At 43.3% G+C, this 16237-nt stretch overlaps 1 long non-coding RNA gene across 2 annotated transcripts in view; it reads left to right on the forward strand.

Annotated features, from left to right (window-relative positions):
• The first annotated feature begins 2451 nt into the window (after positions 1 to 2451).
• Positions 2452 to 16237, forward strand: part of LOC144377689 (uncharacterized) — a 73587-nt gene continuing 59801 nt past the window's right edge. The window contains exons 1-2 of one of the 2 annotated variants that reach the window (XR_013438671.1): positions 2452 to 2757; positions 3324 to 3456. This is a non-coding gene — a long non-coding RNA (uncharacterized LOC144377689). The remainder of the gene's footprint in view (positions 2758 to 3323; positions 3457 to 16237) is intronic. The other variant, XR_013438672.1, reaches the window with a different exon arrangement.

A 16237-nucleotide genomic window follows, 5' to 3' on the forward strand; every position in this document is an offset into this window, starting at 1 on the left:
TACCTAGAGACAGCCTGGTCCATCCACCCACCCCTGTCTTGGAGATGGGAACACCAAGTTCTGAAGAGGGGAGGGTTTGAATGCATTAGTGTGATGACTCTTCAGCAGAGCCATCTCTAGAATGCGCTCTACTCCCCAAGTGAGTTGCTCTACCAGGTTGCCCTGGGCCACTGCACACAAGCTGTGACATCAGCAGATGCAGAAACCTGGACCATCCAAGGGCCCAGGTTTGCTGTGATCATGATTGCCAACAGGAAGCAGGCTCCTACTGGGGATTCGGGAGAGCTATGACATCCAAGTTCAGTTTCCTAGATCTTTACCAGGATGTTGTAGAGGGCCTGCCTTTGAGGTTATATTCTGAAAGGTATTTCCTTTCCCCTGAGTCTTCATGTGCCACCTGCCTACAGGGGTTCATGGATTCACTCTGTAAACTTTCTGAGTACCTACTGTGTGCCTGGGACTCCCAGGTGAATGGGACAGAGTCTCTGCCACCAGTAAAATCCTGAACAGATGCTGTAGTTTGGATCTTGTTTGTATCCTTCAAGGGCTCCTTGTTGAAATTTAATCCCCAGTGGAGAGATTAAGAGGGTGAAAACATAATGGTTTTTAAGTGGGGACCTGTAGGAAGATTAGATAAGGTCATTAGGATGGGGTTTCCATGACTGAATCCTGGTGGTTTTATGAGAAGAAGGAGAGAGACAGAAAAGATCCCCCCTCCCCCACATACACACATTCCCTTGTCATGGGAGGCCCTGCTCTGCCTCGGGACTCTGCCAGCAAGAAGGCCATCACCAGAGGTGGCCCCTCCAGCTCAGACCTCCAGAACCAAGAGCCAAAAGAACCCTTTTCTGTATGAAGCTACCTGCTTTGTGGTAGGGAGTCACTAACCACAGCACATACAGCAAACAGGTAGGAGGTGACAGGGCTTCTGAGGAGAGGCACAGGAGGCAGGGGGAGGTGTCTGTAGCTGAGTATGGGACAGGGTCAGGGGGTAATTCAGGCATTAGACCTGGGAGGAGTTGACCAGAAAGGATCAAAGTGTGCCTCAGGAAGAGGATTTCTGTCTCATTTGCTCTCTCTCCTCTCCCCTGTTATCACTTATTCTCTCTCCTACTTTTTCCTCCTCCCTCTCTCTCATTCTCTCGTTCCTCTCAAGAAAAAGAACATTCACATCTCAAAGTCATGTCTACTAAAGCAGTGTCTAATTGGGCCCTGAGAGATTGGGCAAATGGCCTTTTGTTTTTCTTCCGGTAGATTTTTTATGAACTGCATTCTTTATTAGTGTTAATATCTCTCCATAAGTATGCATTTCTTCTCCCTCCCTGTTTGTCTGGTGCCAACTCAGGGGCTGTTAAGTCCAGCATTTGCCTCTGGGACTTAAATCCAACAGGATGTGCAATGTGCTCTTCCAGAGTGTCTGAGACTAGGTGGGAATGTCACTGGCCAGGAGAAATGGTTCCTGGCAACGCAGGTCCTCAGACTGAAATCTGAAAGGTCTCTCAGAAAGGGGGAGTCAGTCTCTCCAAGTCAGGCTCTGACTAAGTTAAGCCTCAGTAACAAAAGCTCTCACTTATTATTCACTAACACTATGCCTGGCTGTGGACTTGGTGCCTTAATTGAATCACCTCCAGTATTCCTCATATGGGCACATGAAAAGGAGTGACATCCCAGTCCCTGTTATAGATAATAAACGTGAGGCGGAAAGAAAATGTCCCAGGTCACATTACTGGTAAATGGCAGAGTCTAGATTTGAATGTACTAGCTATCACAGGGACAGAGGAAGTGAGGACAGAGCACAGCATACACTCTGCCTCACGTGGTCCCCGAAACATGACAGAGACAAACAGCAAGATATCCACATTCCTTAGAATTTCTCCTCCCAAGGAATCTAGGAGGAGGGCTCCATGTCCACTACCCCATGGGTCCCAGGATGTCCCAGAGGAATATCAGGTTAACCTCAGGACTATTAGGTTAATGGATGAGTGTTACCCCCTGACCAGATCTGGCTTAGGATAATGATTCTCCAAGGGGATTCCAGCCATCCCAGATGCTGTGGGTAGAATTGTGTCCTCCCCCCAAATACTGAAGTCCTAAGCCATGGTATGTGTGAGTGTGACCTTATTTGGGACTAGAGCCTGCTGTGGTTTGAATGTCCCCCCAAACCCTGTGTTGAAATTTAATTACTGTTGGAATGGAATTAGAAGGTGTGACTTTTCAGAGGTCATGAGGGCCTCACTCTCCTGAAAGGACTAAGGCTGTTATCTCAGGAGTGGGCTCCTGATCCAAGGAAAAGTTCCGCCCAGTTTTTTCTGCGTCTTCATGTACTTTCTTGCCACATAGCTCCCTCCTCCGTGTTACACCACAGCCAGAGGCCTTCAGTAGATGCCAAGAGCATGCTCTTGCATTACCCAGCCTCCCAAACTATAATAAATAAGAAATAAATCTCTGTTCTTGATGAATTCCCCAGTTTCAAGTACTCTGGTGTAGCCCTACAATGGACTGAGACAGGGTCCTGCAGATGATCAAGCTGAGGTCATTCGGGTGGGCCCTAAAGCAATGAGGCATGTCCTTGTAAAAAGGGGAAATTTGGACAAAGGAACAGATAAAAACAAGGAGACCGTCACAGAGACAGAATGACCTGAAGATGAATGCTGAGACCAGCTCATGCATCTGCAAGCCAAGAAATGCCCAAGACTGGAGGGAAGCTGAAAAAATTAGGAGAAAGGCCTGGAACAGTGACCAGAATGTAAGAAAGAGGTCTGGAACAAATTCTTCTATATAGTCCCAGAAGAACAAACCTGTCAACCCCTTGATTTCAAATTTCTAGCCTCCAGAATGATGAAGTAATAATGCATGGCTGCTATTTAAGCCACCTCAGTTGTGGCCCTTTGTTATGGCAGCCTCAGCCTGGGCTGTAGTGTTCCCCTCTCAGCCCTTTAGCTGAACCTGAGCTGAGAAGCTCCAGGAAGCTCTGTGCCAGTACCTGGAAGTATGTGAGCAACCCCCCCCCCAAGACTGGACCCCTGCTATTCTAAGTGTTCTGACCCATCTTTCAAACAACGAGGACCTGACTTTCAGGGTACCTGGCTAAAAAGAGCCAGATTAAACTCTGGTTTTACTCTCAAGCCTACCATACAAGAGGATGGTGTCTGCATCCTGTGCTGTTCCAGTGACAATTACCATCAGAAGATTAGATTCATGATAGCCCATTCATTTTCTCTACTCGTCACTGATGTCTGGTGGAGGACAGGAAACTTAAATCCCCCCCTGCTCTAAGTGAATGCATATTGAACTGTTTTGACAGCTTGGAAATTTTGTTGCAGATTCTTGATGACTTCTCATGTCAAGATCAATTTGCAGCCTGTTTGTTCAGCTGATTACGTCCCATCCAATTTTCTTGAGCCAGAATTTCAGAGAATCTGACGTCTTCCATCTGTATCACAGAAGGAATGGAAGGTGGGTGTTTTAGTCAGCTTTTTTGCTGCTGTGACTAAAAAACCTGATAAGAACAATTTTAAGGAGGAAAAGTTTATTTGGGGGCTCACAGTTTCAGAAGTCTCAGTCCATAAATGGCCGAGATGAGGCTTGAGATGAGGCCAAACATCATGGCAGAAGTGTGTGGTGGAGGAAAGCAGCTGGGGACATGGCACTATGAAGGAGGGAGGGAGGGAGGGGGGAGAGAGAGAGAGAGAGAGAGAGAGAGAGAGAGAGAGAGAGAGAGAGTGTTTTGTTCAATAAGGACAAAATATAAACCCCAAAGCACACCCCAGGGACCCATGTCCTCCAGCCACACCCTACTACCTACAGTTACTACCCAGGTGATCTTATAAGAGGACTGATGTACTGATTGGGTTAAAGACCTCTTTGCACTGTCTCACACATGAGCTTTTTGGGGGACACCTCACATCCAACTCCTAGCAGTGAAGATGGTTCCAGCAAGGCTAGGGTTCAGGTCTGACATCTAGAACCATTGAACCTGCTGTGGGACCTTGGACTTTTGCTCAAGGAACAAAAAAAATGAGCTCTCTAGTTAAAAACAAATAAAAAAGAATGAAATACAATTATACATATATATTAACCATACTGAGAAATCTCTAAAAGTTAAGGCTTTCCTCAGAAATGGTTTTAATCACTTGAAAGATCAATGAGGACGTATGCAGAGCTTTTGGCTTGGGCTGTGTGGCTGGAGGTTGAAGGCCAGAGGCTAAGCATGTGAACAGCATGGTCTCCCTGTGTCCATTTGCTTCCTGGGCTCTACCAGCTCACAAGCGATGGGACCTTGGGCCACTTACTGCTTGTAGAAGTCTCTCTTATCTGGGGTTTTGCTTTCTGTGGTTTCAATTACCTGGGTCAACCGGCTTCGTCAAGGCTCAATGATCTTCCTTCTGGCGTATCATCAGAAGGTCAGTAGTGGCCCAACACCACGTCAGGACACCTGTGTTATTCACCTCACCTCACCTCATCACACAGCCATGAGTCACCTCACATCATCACAAGGAGAAGGGTAAGGACAGCACAATGAGGTGTTTAGAGAGAGAGAGAGAGACAGAGAGAGAGAGACAGAGAGAGAGACCACAGTCATCTAACTTTGATTACAGTGTGCTGTTATATTCACTCTTTTATTATCAACTGTAATTATTAATCTCTTACTGTGACTACTTTATAAACTCAGCTTCATCATGATTGTGTATGTATAGGAAAAGGACAGTGGATATAGAGATTGATGCTTCCATTAGTTTCAGGCATCCACAGGGAGTGCTGGCACATACCCCCCATGGATGAGGGGTCTATTGTACTACCTAAGTTCCTTCATTGATAATATGGGGGAAGTAGTAATAGAAGTCCTATAGGGTTGCTGTGAAGATGAATGAAATATTACAGGTAAAAGTTCTTTCATCAGTACCTGGATAATAAAAGAATGTTAACTCTTGGAAATTTCTCCATGTGAAAACATGACTTCTCTTTCTTCACCTTCTTCCTCCTTCATCTTCCATGTTCTCTGTCTTCAATTAGAGAAGATCTGTAGGGCTACACAACAGAAATATAGTATGAACCACAATACAGCATGAGCCACACAGTGAATTTTAGCTATATTTTAAAAAGTAAAATTAAACAGATAAAATTATTTTAACAATGTGTTTTCTGTAAAACAATATATAGAATGTATGCTCATTTCAAATGTAATCAATATAAATATTATTAAGGAGGTGTTTTACTTACATTCTATCTTCTCCATTCACTCTTCAAACTTGAGTGTGTATCCACACTTACAGCATGTATCATTTTAGACTGGCCACATTACAAGTGCTTAATTAGGATGAAGCTAGCAGCTAGGATGCTAGTCAATAGCTCTAGACTCACTGGCTTGTGATTTCACTGGAACTTCCCCATGTGTCCCACCTTATTCCCCAGATGCTTCTTGTCCCTCATATCTGTTGCCTAGGAGACCCTCACCTGTAGGCTGTGCAGCATCCAAGCCTACCTGAAGGTAGAGGGCATCAGCACTCTCCTTAGAGAGAGATTTAGGGGGAAGGGCACTTGGAATCAAGCATACTCTCAAGATCCACTATCAGTGACCAGGCTGTCACCACAGGGCTCCTACGTTGCCTGCCCTCTTCCCCCATCACCTTCCATGCTTCTTTTGTGGCTTGCTAAGCCAGAGCCTGGTGGCATCACCATGAATCCAGTTCTCTGTTGGCAACTAAGCCTATGCTTCATCTTTCTCCCCATAGACAGATCAGTGTGCGCATGTGCCCCCTCTCCAGAGTTCTCCATCAGAGGCCCCCATCCTCCCTCTGGGGAGAACTCTGCCTTGTCTGCTCTCACTAAACCAGACCCTAACTCTCTGCCTCACTTCAGTGGCTTGTTTTATGTCCACAGGAGAACCCCATTAGGGGACAGCCACCTGTCCTCTTCAGTAGGACCATTCTCAATGTTTCAACCTGAAAACATTCTGAGACTCAGAATCCTGGAATTCCTGTTCTGTCTGGATCTCTCTCCAAGGTCTATCAGAATCTGTTCTTTCCATCCATTCAATGAAAGTATGTATACACCCATAGCCCCAATAGTGGCTAAGGGGGCAGATGTTTGTGGGGAAATTTGGGGTGCATATCTTCATGTAAATTCAGGACCCCTCATAATGTGGAGAAGGACTAAGGGTAGAAAGAGAAGGGTGAGGCTAGCTCTCCTTGTGACATCCATGCTTCAGTGTAGAACATCAACAGATGCAGGAATTCCACATCTGAACTTGCCTTCCGGGTCTATTGGAAGGTCTATTTGTCAATATGGGGGTTTGAACATGTTCTATGTAGTACTTCATTAGCCGGACTTATAATTTGTAAACATTTTGATATATGTATGTGGCTACTCTCCATTTGTGCTTGTGTTTTGGGGTTCATATCAATTAAGGGTGGACTATTCCTGGCTCCTGAGGTCAAATTCACCCCTGTACACATTCACCACATGTCGGCAATCTAATGTCACCTGTGTTACTTGGGCTGGGTCACTGTGCCCCATGCCTGAGTGGACCTGAGAGATTGTGCTGTCCACTCCATGGCCCAGTTTCTGCTCAGGTTCTAAACTTGGTTGGGGCTTCTAGAAGGCAAATCTCTGTGCTGTTCTTTGAGACAACTGAGCAGGTCAATTGGTCAATCAGTGCTTACTATATAGCTAAATAACCCTGGCAAGCTCCTTCTCACCACCATCTCAATCTCCTGGACTTCTTGTGCTGGGGTGACAAGGACACATCAGGACTCCTCAGGAGCCAGGGAGCCAAGAGCTTCCCTCTGAAGCAGTTACTAAAGTAGAAAGTGCCTTTCCTGTAATAGGCCCTGCTGCCCACCTCTGGATTTAGTTGAGTAGTTAGACTGTTCACTTAGTGTCAGACCTGGGGAGCCAAAGAAGAATGAGACACCATCCTGGCTCCTAATGGATTCGTAGTTTAGTGGGTGGCATATGTGAAAATAATTACTATCCATTGCAATAAGTGTTGTGAAAGAGACTCGAGATGCAGAGGAAACTTGCAAAAGGGGTGACGCACTGAGGATAAAGTTTAAAATGTAAATTTTCCATATAATAACACGTATTAGAATTCTCTTGGTTGCTAGAAATAGAAACTTGAGCCAGCTTAAGCCAAAGGTGACTGTGTTGACTAGAAATGCAGGGGAAATCATGCAACTCAAGAACACTATGAATCACAAGCAAGGACACAGTTGGGTTTCATGGAAAGACCAGAGCACTGTAAAAACCCAGGCTATTTTTCCTTATGAATTCTTCTCAGTTTCAAACCCTCCTCTCACTGCTGTTCAGATTTCTTTGTTTTCCAAGTCACATGAAGAGAAGTTGATCGCTAGTAAGAGTTCCAGAATATATTACCAGATACAGAGCAGCCAGACTGATATTTCAATTTCTCAGGGCCAATTTGAAATATATCAGAAATGACTTTGATTCATCCAGAATCAGATATAGCTTGAGATAGGTATCCTTTTAAGTAAACTATAAGACGGAAGGGAGAAAATCCTGCCCACTGCCCCCACGTAGTAGGACTAGCTCCAGAAAGAAAACAGAAGTAAATGAATCAAGCAATAGATATTCACTACACTCCACCCCTTGACCAACCAACATATACACAAGCACATGAATGTTCACCTGTGTGCACATGCACATAGACCCTCTTCTTCTATAATACTCAAGGAGTCCTCTGCCCAGTGAGATTCACCAGATTCCTCACCTTCATTGAGAAAAAGTGTAAAGTCACCTCTGGTGATGCATTACAGCTGGTGTCATGGAGCCTTTCACAGCTGGGGAGATTACCCATTCTTCCACCCTCTTTCTTCTGAAGGTGCTTGGGAAGAATGAAGGAATCAAAGGGAATCCTCAGGTCCCCAGACTTCTCCCAGTTTCCTGATCAGGACACCACATGAAACTTTAGCTTTAACTTCTACTTTATAAAGAGGATATAGTGGCAAATTTGACATCTGCAGTTTGGCACAGTATATAATTTTATGACCTTCAGCAGACTTATATTTCTGTTGACATCTGTAAAGTGCCTTGCTGGACAGTTTTATGTTTTCTGTGCTATTCTCTATCAGTTTTTAGGATGTCTATCTTGAATTAGAGCTTGTCTCTCTCATCTTATACCATAAAGGCGATGAGAAGTAACTGAAGCTAGGTTACTTCTCATCATAGGTCTGATGGCACGTTCCTATAATCCCAGTGACTCAGAGCCTCAGGCAGGAGCATTGCAAGTTCAAGGCCAGCCTGGGAAACTTAGTGAGAACTTGTCTTAAAATGAAAAACTGAGGGCAGAGGATGTAGTTCAGTGGGTAGGACATCCCTGGGTTCAATCCCCAGTACTGCAATAAATAAATAAATAAATAAATAAATAAGCAAACAAATAAATAAAATGATAATTAAAAAGTAATTGAAATATGCTACAATCTTGCAATATTACTATTGAGTCAAGTCCCAGGAGAACATAGACAATAATTTTACTAATTATGTCATTACTACATGGCAAGGATTTTTGCTATCTTTCCATACATGAACAGGCAGATGAGCACATCCTTGCTTCTGTTCTTTCCTCACCAGACTCATTTTCTCTGTCATTCTGGTAGTTGAAATTTTTCATTCCTAGCAGTAACTTCTTCATTAGTTAGGTTTCATTTGGGCAATAATAACAGAAATGGTCCATGGATAACCTTTAAAAAGGCATTTATTAATATAGGCAACTAGGTAATGACATGGAGTCCAAGGAAAAATGGAACAACCGTGCCTTGAGATGGGCAGTGACCAGGATGGACTCAGGGATCTTGGCTGGGGACATCCATAATCCTTGGCTTTCCAGGAATGCAGGATGGCTCAGGTAATGGCACTTTGGTGCTGTGTGTCTACATTCAAGTTTTGCATTCCTGGTAGAGATGATCTGATTGCTTATCTTGAGTCACATACTCACCTGGTGGCCAGGAAAACAGAATCACGTAACACAGACATAGCTGGAGGGTCTTCCCACGTATGCCAAGTACAGCTCCTGGGGAATGGGCAATCCTGGCGCTCCAGGGAGTCACCTGAAGCACTCTACACAGACTTGAGTTAGATGAGCTTTCCTGGCTCTGGTCATGTTTACTTTTCTCCTAAGTCTTCATAAGAAATTGCTTGATTTTTTCCCTTCACTTTTATAACTACAATATGTTTACAAAAACATAGGAATAATTTGCTCTATCACTAAATGGACTTCTAAATTTATTCTAGTTACTTTTAAATTTAAGCTTCACTTACTTGATTGATCTGTTCATTCAGAGAATATTTTTGAGTAATTTTTGCAAGAAAGGTATCTGAGTGGTGTGACATATGACCATGTGTTTATCTACAATGTAATTCCTTGGCTTCTCATGTTTAAAAAAATTAATGTTTTAGAGGGCTTTTACTACAATTTTTTTTCATTATCTTGGAAGTTAATATTATAAAAGAAAGGTCTGAGTTAACTGAATTTTCTGTTTGTGGGAAACTCTTTTAATGTCTGGATAGTACTTTGACTTTTTTTTAAAATTAGTTTTTAGTTTTAGGTGGACACAATATCTTTATTTTATATTTATGTGGTGCTGAGGATCGAACCCAGTTCCTCACACATAACAGGTGAGCACTCTACCACTGAGCCACAACCCCAGCCCCACTACTTTGACTTTTTAAATTATCTTTGTGGTTAATTTTGTTGTTGTTAAGAGAGATCAAGGATAGCATTAGGCTTCCCTTCTGAAATCGTACCAGAAGCACCTACATTAGAAACATACCAACAAAAATGAAAAATTCAACGACACCACAGCGTTCTAAACTACTACACACTAAGAGGTCTAGTATGTCAACTATTTGCCCATTGAGCTGTGTGTAAAACTGTGTGTGTGCGTGTTGGGAGAAAGAGCAGGAGATCAGGGTGTAGGGGACTCTCCTCTCCCCTCTGGGTGGACCCTCTTGTCCTCTCAGATCTGATTGCAGAGGGGGAAGCAGGAACCATGTGCCTGCTTTCTTGGTCCCATGGAGCTGCTGTCTGTGACCTCTGCAGCTATGGTGACCTTGGCCTTGGTGGCTTTCAGCTCCATGCTACAGCCTGCTCAAAGAGGACTTCAGAGATACAATGACATCTTCCCTTGACCTTGCCAGTTGTCTGCAACTGCTTCGATATCTCTCAATTTCAGAGAGATATTCTCTTGTTGTCTTTACTCTAAAGACAGAGAAATATTAAGATACTAAAGGCACAGGTTTCCAGATGCTTTTTAAGTCCCTTTATATCTCACTCAAGGCAATGGCAAAGCAGTGTTCAGTGACTCTTGCCCTATTTTCAGCCTTCCGTTAGGGTAGGATGCCTCCACACATCTGAGCATTCTGGACCACAGGCCAGTCACTCCTAAGCTGCACTCTGGGACCCTGCGGCTCTATAATCAGGAGGAGTGGAACCTGCGTAGCACATTATGCTCTGTGGACTGCTGGTGGAGGATGAAGAAGTGAATCGAGTGCCATCTACTTGAGAAGTCTCCCTATGGAAAGAATTGGGTTTCTCAAATGAGCAAGGAGACTCATCCGGAGATTTGCAAAAAGATCCCAAAATTCTAAAGGGCGCAGAAGAGAGCACTGGGAAACTGGATCAGGGAGAAGCACAGGGAGCAGTGAGAGGCTGAGACTCGGAGAGGACAGACCAGAGGGGTCAAGTACATTGAAGGAGTGACGAAGAATAAAAAGTATACAGTTGGCTGGAATGGTAAATTGGGCTACAACATTTCTAGAAGAGTCAGTAACTCCCTGGTGTGTGGGATAGAGGTAGAGCAGCCACAGAGGAGCAGCACTCATGGCTTTTTGGGGTGCTGGGAGCCATGGATAAAATTAAGCATATTTTTGAGGGAACACAAGTGTCTGGGACAGCTGCAGTTCCAGGCAGATGCAGCCCGGGTCCTCGCTGGACCACCTCAGCTGAGCCATGGCTGCTTTTCTTACTCTAACCCAGCGATGCTGCAGCCATGATTGCTCCCCTGGATTCTGGCATATGGTTGGTTATTATCCATAATGTCCCTGCTGTTGTGCGTTTTCTCCTTTTCATCTTTTTTATGAGCATTTTAATGGGAAATTGGGGGGAGGGTGCAGTAGGCTGAATCTGAAGATGGGTAATTTTAAGAAGTATTCCCTGGAGGAGGTGAGCTGTGTTGGCAGGAGCAGGGGCTCTTCATATCTCAAAGCAACTAAGTGAAGCGAGACCCTGCTCCTGGTGGATGGAATCAGAAACTGAGTCACGGGTAGGAAAATGCTGACAGTGGAGATCAAATTCTCACCAGATGGGGGCACAGAGTGGGTGGCTGACTTACTTGTTCATAGTCTCACCCCGAGTAAGAGAGAATTGATACCAGAACTGAAATTTACTCCATTGCTTACGTCCCATATATATATATAAAGGGCTGATTTTGTGAGGATGAGCCTGAGCCAAATACAGGAGAGGGTCTGTTTCTGGTGTAATGCTCAGCAGCTGTCATCCTGAAATTCATAATAATTTTTTAAGGAGGGATAGGGCCCAAATTTTCACTTTGCCCCAACTCTGGCAAATTATGTAGCCAGTCTCACATACAAGGGCTTATGTACCAGAAAATCTTTCATTGATGTTTTATTGATCATGTCTGCATGTCTGTATGTTCTTAAACCCTGAAGATCCATTCACAGGTGTAGTTGTGATTTCTTTGGGAGATACCATTTCCAAGGTTTCCCAAGACCCAGAATGAGAAAATGGTCAGAGAATTTCCTCCTAGTTGGCTCCTGTGTGCTCTGCTGCCATCCAGATGGGTTCTGTTGGCCATTCTGCCAGAACAGTTGTACTTCACAAACATACCAATTAATTTTAAACATGTTATTGCACAAATATTAAATGACTGTGCAATGAAAAATTCATTCCAATTAGTAGTTGCTTTCTTTCTTCTGTTTCCTTTCTACTCCATGTCCAGATATGAAAATGAATTGTATGTTGGTAATCAGAATGTAAGAACAATGTTATGTATCCTTCTAGTTTGGGTTTCCCCCCGGATGAGTACTTCTCTTGGAGTTCTCATCCACTCTGCAATATTGTTCTCACAGTTTTTATTTTTAATGACAACTTCCTCTCCCATTGAGATAATCTTACATAATTAATTCTAAAATTATCCATTTGTGATCATGTATTTTCAGTTACTATTTTAACAAATTTTAAAGTGCAGACCCTGTGTCATGCTTGATGGAGACTGTGTTGAGGACACAAGGATAGAATATGACCCTGGCTATCACAATTTGTTAATAGAAATTAGAAATCAGTAAGCATCTTTATTTCTCTTTTTTGTCCATATAGTTCCTAAGGAAATTTCTTAAAGAGAGATTGCTGGGTCAATAAATGCCAAGCACTTTAATGGCTTTAATCATATATTGTCAAATTGCTTTTCAATCCATAGTTCTTCTAGCAATGTACAGATGTACCTGTTTCACCAAAACCTTGCCCAAATTCAGTATTATCATTTAAAAAAAAAGTTCTTCCTGATTTAAGAGGTATAAATATAGGTTGTTCTAATTTGCCTTCTGTTCTTTTAAAGCCCTGCCCCCAAGTTTCAGTGATTGCTTATTTTACTCCTGACACTTTGTCTCCTTATAGCTCCTTTTTTTTTTCTTCCTGTAATGGGGTTAGAAGACACATTCTTAACTTTCTTTCAAGGAAAATATTGTGGATCTCATAAACCTTCTATACTGTATAAAACCTTTCCCTTCAATAGGAATCCTTTTCCCCTCTACCTAAAAACGATATCTTTCCAAGATATTAATTCCTCCTCCCCACTCTGAAGTGGGAGAATCATTTTGAATAGATGTTTTATGAACATCTTCAGACATTCAGCTAGCATAGTTCTCACTTTGGGACAAGCCTCACCTGCACATCTAAATTGAGGCCAGATGCGAGCAATATTCTGTTCACTTTCTTCCAATTCAGTCACAGATTCCCCCTGTGTACTCGTGGGGGCTACTCACTTATTGCAGAGATTGTCTCTCCTGCTGTTCAGGGTTCATGTGGTGACAGGAGCTGAGCCAGTTATTTCCCCACTCCTTGAGCAAATGGTGCAGTGGGTGAACACATGGCTTGAGGTGAGCCGATTAGTCCTTCTCTGAGATTTTCTAAATTTTAGCTAGATCATAAGAAGTCCCTTTTGTTCTTTAGTGGTGTGTCTGATATGAATGTGGAACTTTCCATCTGCCAGGCTTTACTGTTTCTCCCTGCTCCCCAACCCACAAACCAGCAGGAGAGGGAGTAGAGGGGAAGGATGGGGAGAACAGTGCCTGACAGCTATCCTCAAGGGCAGTTAACCAACACCTTTCCTACATTTTAACTATATGAATTTAAAAAAAAAAAATCTATTTGTTTTCTTTGCTACTTCCAGTTAATTTTTTTCATTTGCAAGTAAGAGTTAGTATTTATAGTAGTTCTCTCTTTGGTTTCACTTTTCATGGTTTCAATTGCCTAAGGTTTCAATTACCAGTGAAATCTCATGCCACTCTGTCTGGACTTAAAGTCATCCTTTTGTGCAGAGAATCCTAGTCCCTATGTGCAGAACTGAGTAGAATCTGATCTAAAAGTTAAGGCAACAGAGGAGTCAGATGCAATACGAATACAGAGATGCCAAGCATTTTCATCCCATTCTAGTCACCCATGGGACATCTGCAGGCCCAAGTGAAAAGTCAGTGTGGTAAGCAAAAGTGGCCTTCAGAAGGTCCCTGGAGAGTAACATAGGCAACTGTCATCATCATAATCCACACATCAGAGGTGTGATCTATAGCAAAGCCAGTGGGAGACTAATATTTCCAAAAAAACAAACAAACAAAAACAAAACTAATTTCCAAAATTAGTTTTGTTTTTGTTTGTTTGTTGTGGGTACCAGAGATTGAACCCAGAGGTGCTTAATCACATCTCCAGCCCTTTTTATTTTTAAATTTTTATACAGGGTCTCATTAAGTTGATGAGGGCCTGGTTAAGTTGCTGAGGCTGGCTTTGAGCTTGTGATCTTCAGCCTCCTGAGCTTCTGGGATTATAGGCATGTGCCAATGCATCTGGCCAAAATTAATGATTGTTAAGCCAATTAAGAATAAATGAAGCTAAAGGGTTTGTTTATGTTTTTCCTTGGTAACACTCTTGAGTTATGAGTTGACTCTTGTGGTATTTCAGTGCTTATATACAAGTTAACCCTTATTTTACTTAATAATGGTCCCAAAGGGCAATAGCAACGATGACTAATTTTTATAATTGTTCTATTTAATTGTTATAATTGATTGTTCAGTTATCATAATTGATTGTTCAATCTTGATTGTTATAATTGTTCTATTTTATGATCCTTGTTATTAATCTCTTACTGTGCATAATTGATAAATTTTATCATATATACACATGTAAATGAAAAACATAGTATCTATAGGGTTTGGTGCTATTCACTGTTTCAGGCATTCACTGGGGGTCTTGGAACATAACACCTGGATAAGGAGAGGCTACTGGTCTAGTCAAGTGGACTTTCCCTGTGTTTCATAACCTTATTGCTCTCAGACTGTGTAGATGAGGCTCCATAGTTATTAAAATTCAAGTTGAATGGTTTGCTGTATGAAGTCATTCATCTAACATGTCTTATATGTCTGCTACAGGCATCTCTGAATGCAGCTTCTGAAAATGGAAACCCCATGTTCCCATCCAGGCCCTCAACCACCCAAATTATGTCTTAGATTCATAAAGTGTCCAACTGGAATTACCCTTCACTTTATCCTTTTTTCCTTCCATTTGACCAGTAAAGTGAATCCAGTACAGTCAGGAGCTGGGGCTAGAACCATGTGCTACCTTCATGGCATTATGCTGGAAGATTGAGAAGTTTCCTGTTAGATGATCACCTAGGCCAGAAAGAGAGCTGGGGAAGGGCTTTATAAGCTGAACAGTTCTCATATCAGCACTGGCGTTGGGGACGTATTTTTAGCAGAGACATTGGGTTTCACATAAATAGTCCAAGTCTTTGTCAGAGGCCTCGTTTCCCTTTCTGTGGTGTCATCTGCTACTGTTTCTACACTCTTGCCTTCACACATTATTCAGATGTGTAAATATCAGCTGCCAGTTTGGAATAGATTCTTTCTTCCCCCAAGGCGGTGTGAAGCGGGAGCTTGGCCCACTCTCCAGTGTCTTTTTGTAGTGACAGCCTGAGCACTATAGGCACTACGCTTCAGCCCTCTCACCAAGGCCTCTGGTCCCCTTCCTGTTGGAGAGGCAGGCAGCATGGAGGGGTCGCCCACCAGGGCGGAGGTTTGCATGGAGAACAAATGAGGAAGGAAAGAAAAGTGTTTTGGGAAAGCAAAGCCCAGCAACCCTGGCCTTCTCTAGGCCAGGCCCCTTCTCTCTGAGAGAAGCCAGGCTCTGTCAGAAGGTACCTGGGCCACGGGGTGAGGAGTGGCTGACGAGGAAATGGCTAGATGTCATGTCATTTGGGTCATTTGCCTCTATCCTGACTTATTTCTAGGCTGACTCACAGGAGGAGGGGGCTGGCCCAAAAATACAAGGGAAAGTGTGGCCCCAGCCTCGGAAACCCAGAGAACTCAGGCCAGACTCAGGACTTAGTGAATGTGCAGGCATCTTTGTTTTCTTCCCAGGGCACTTTCCACATCCCCTTGTGGTTATTTGACAAGGTGTTGGCAATGAGAGGGTATGGGGACTTGTTCTGGAGGAGGGTGGAAGAGAAGGGTTCAGGGAGGAGACCACTGCCCGTTCCAAAGGAAGGTTCAACAATAATGGAGCAGCCAGTAAATGACACCGTAGCAACCTAGGGCAACGAGGAAAGTCCTGGCCAGCGACAAGGGAAAGGTCAAGGTGCAACTTAGATTAGAATCATGTAGAAAGGAATGATAATAAATGGATATGGCTGAGCAAGAAGACTTTGAACTATTCATTTCTGTTTGTTTTACTGTTTTTTTCCACTGTCCCCCTTTCCGCTTGCCAACCTCCACAAGTCTTTGCACCTGTTCTCGCTTTCCAAGATGCTGTGCCCCCAGTAGAAGTCAGTTTCTCTCATCCTCATAACACACCTTCTCAGAGAGCCCACCCTGAACACTGACTGACAGTTCGCCTTCTACATCCTGGACAGTCATTTTCAGCGACAAATAAATAAAACCCCAGGAAATTGGACTACAATTAATTTTAAAGTAAGCATTTAAGAGAGGCTATCCCCAG

Source organism: Ictidomys tridecemlineatus, chromosome 5 (genome assembly GCF_052094955.1).
Source record: "Ictidomys tridecemlineatus isolate mIctTri1 chromosome 5, mIctTri1.hap1, whole genome shotgun sequence".
Taxonomy (NCBI): Eukaryota; Metazoa; Chordata; class Mammalia; order Rodentia; family Sciuridae; genus Ictidomys; species Ictidomys tridecemlineatus.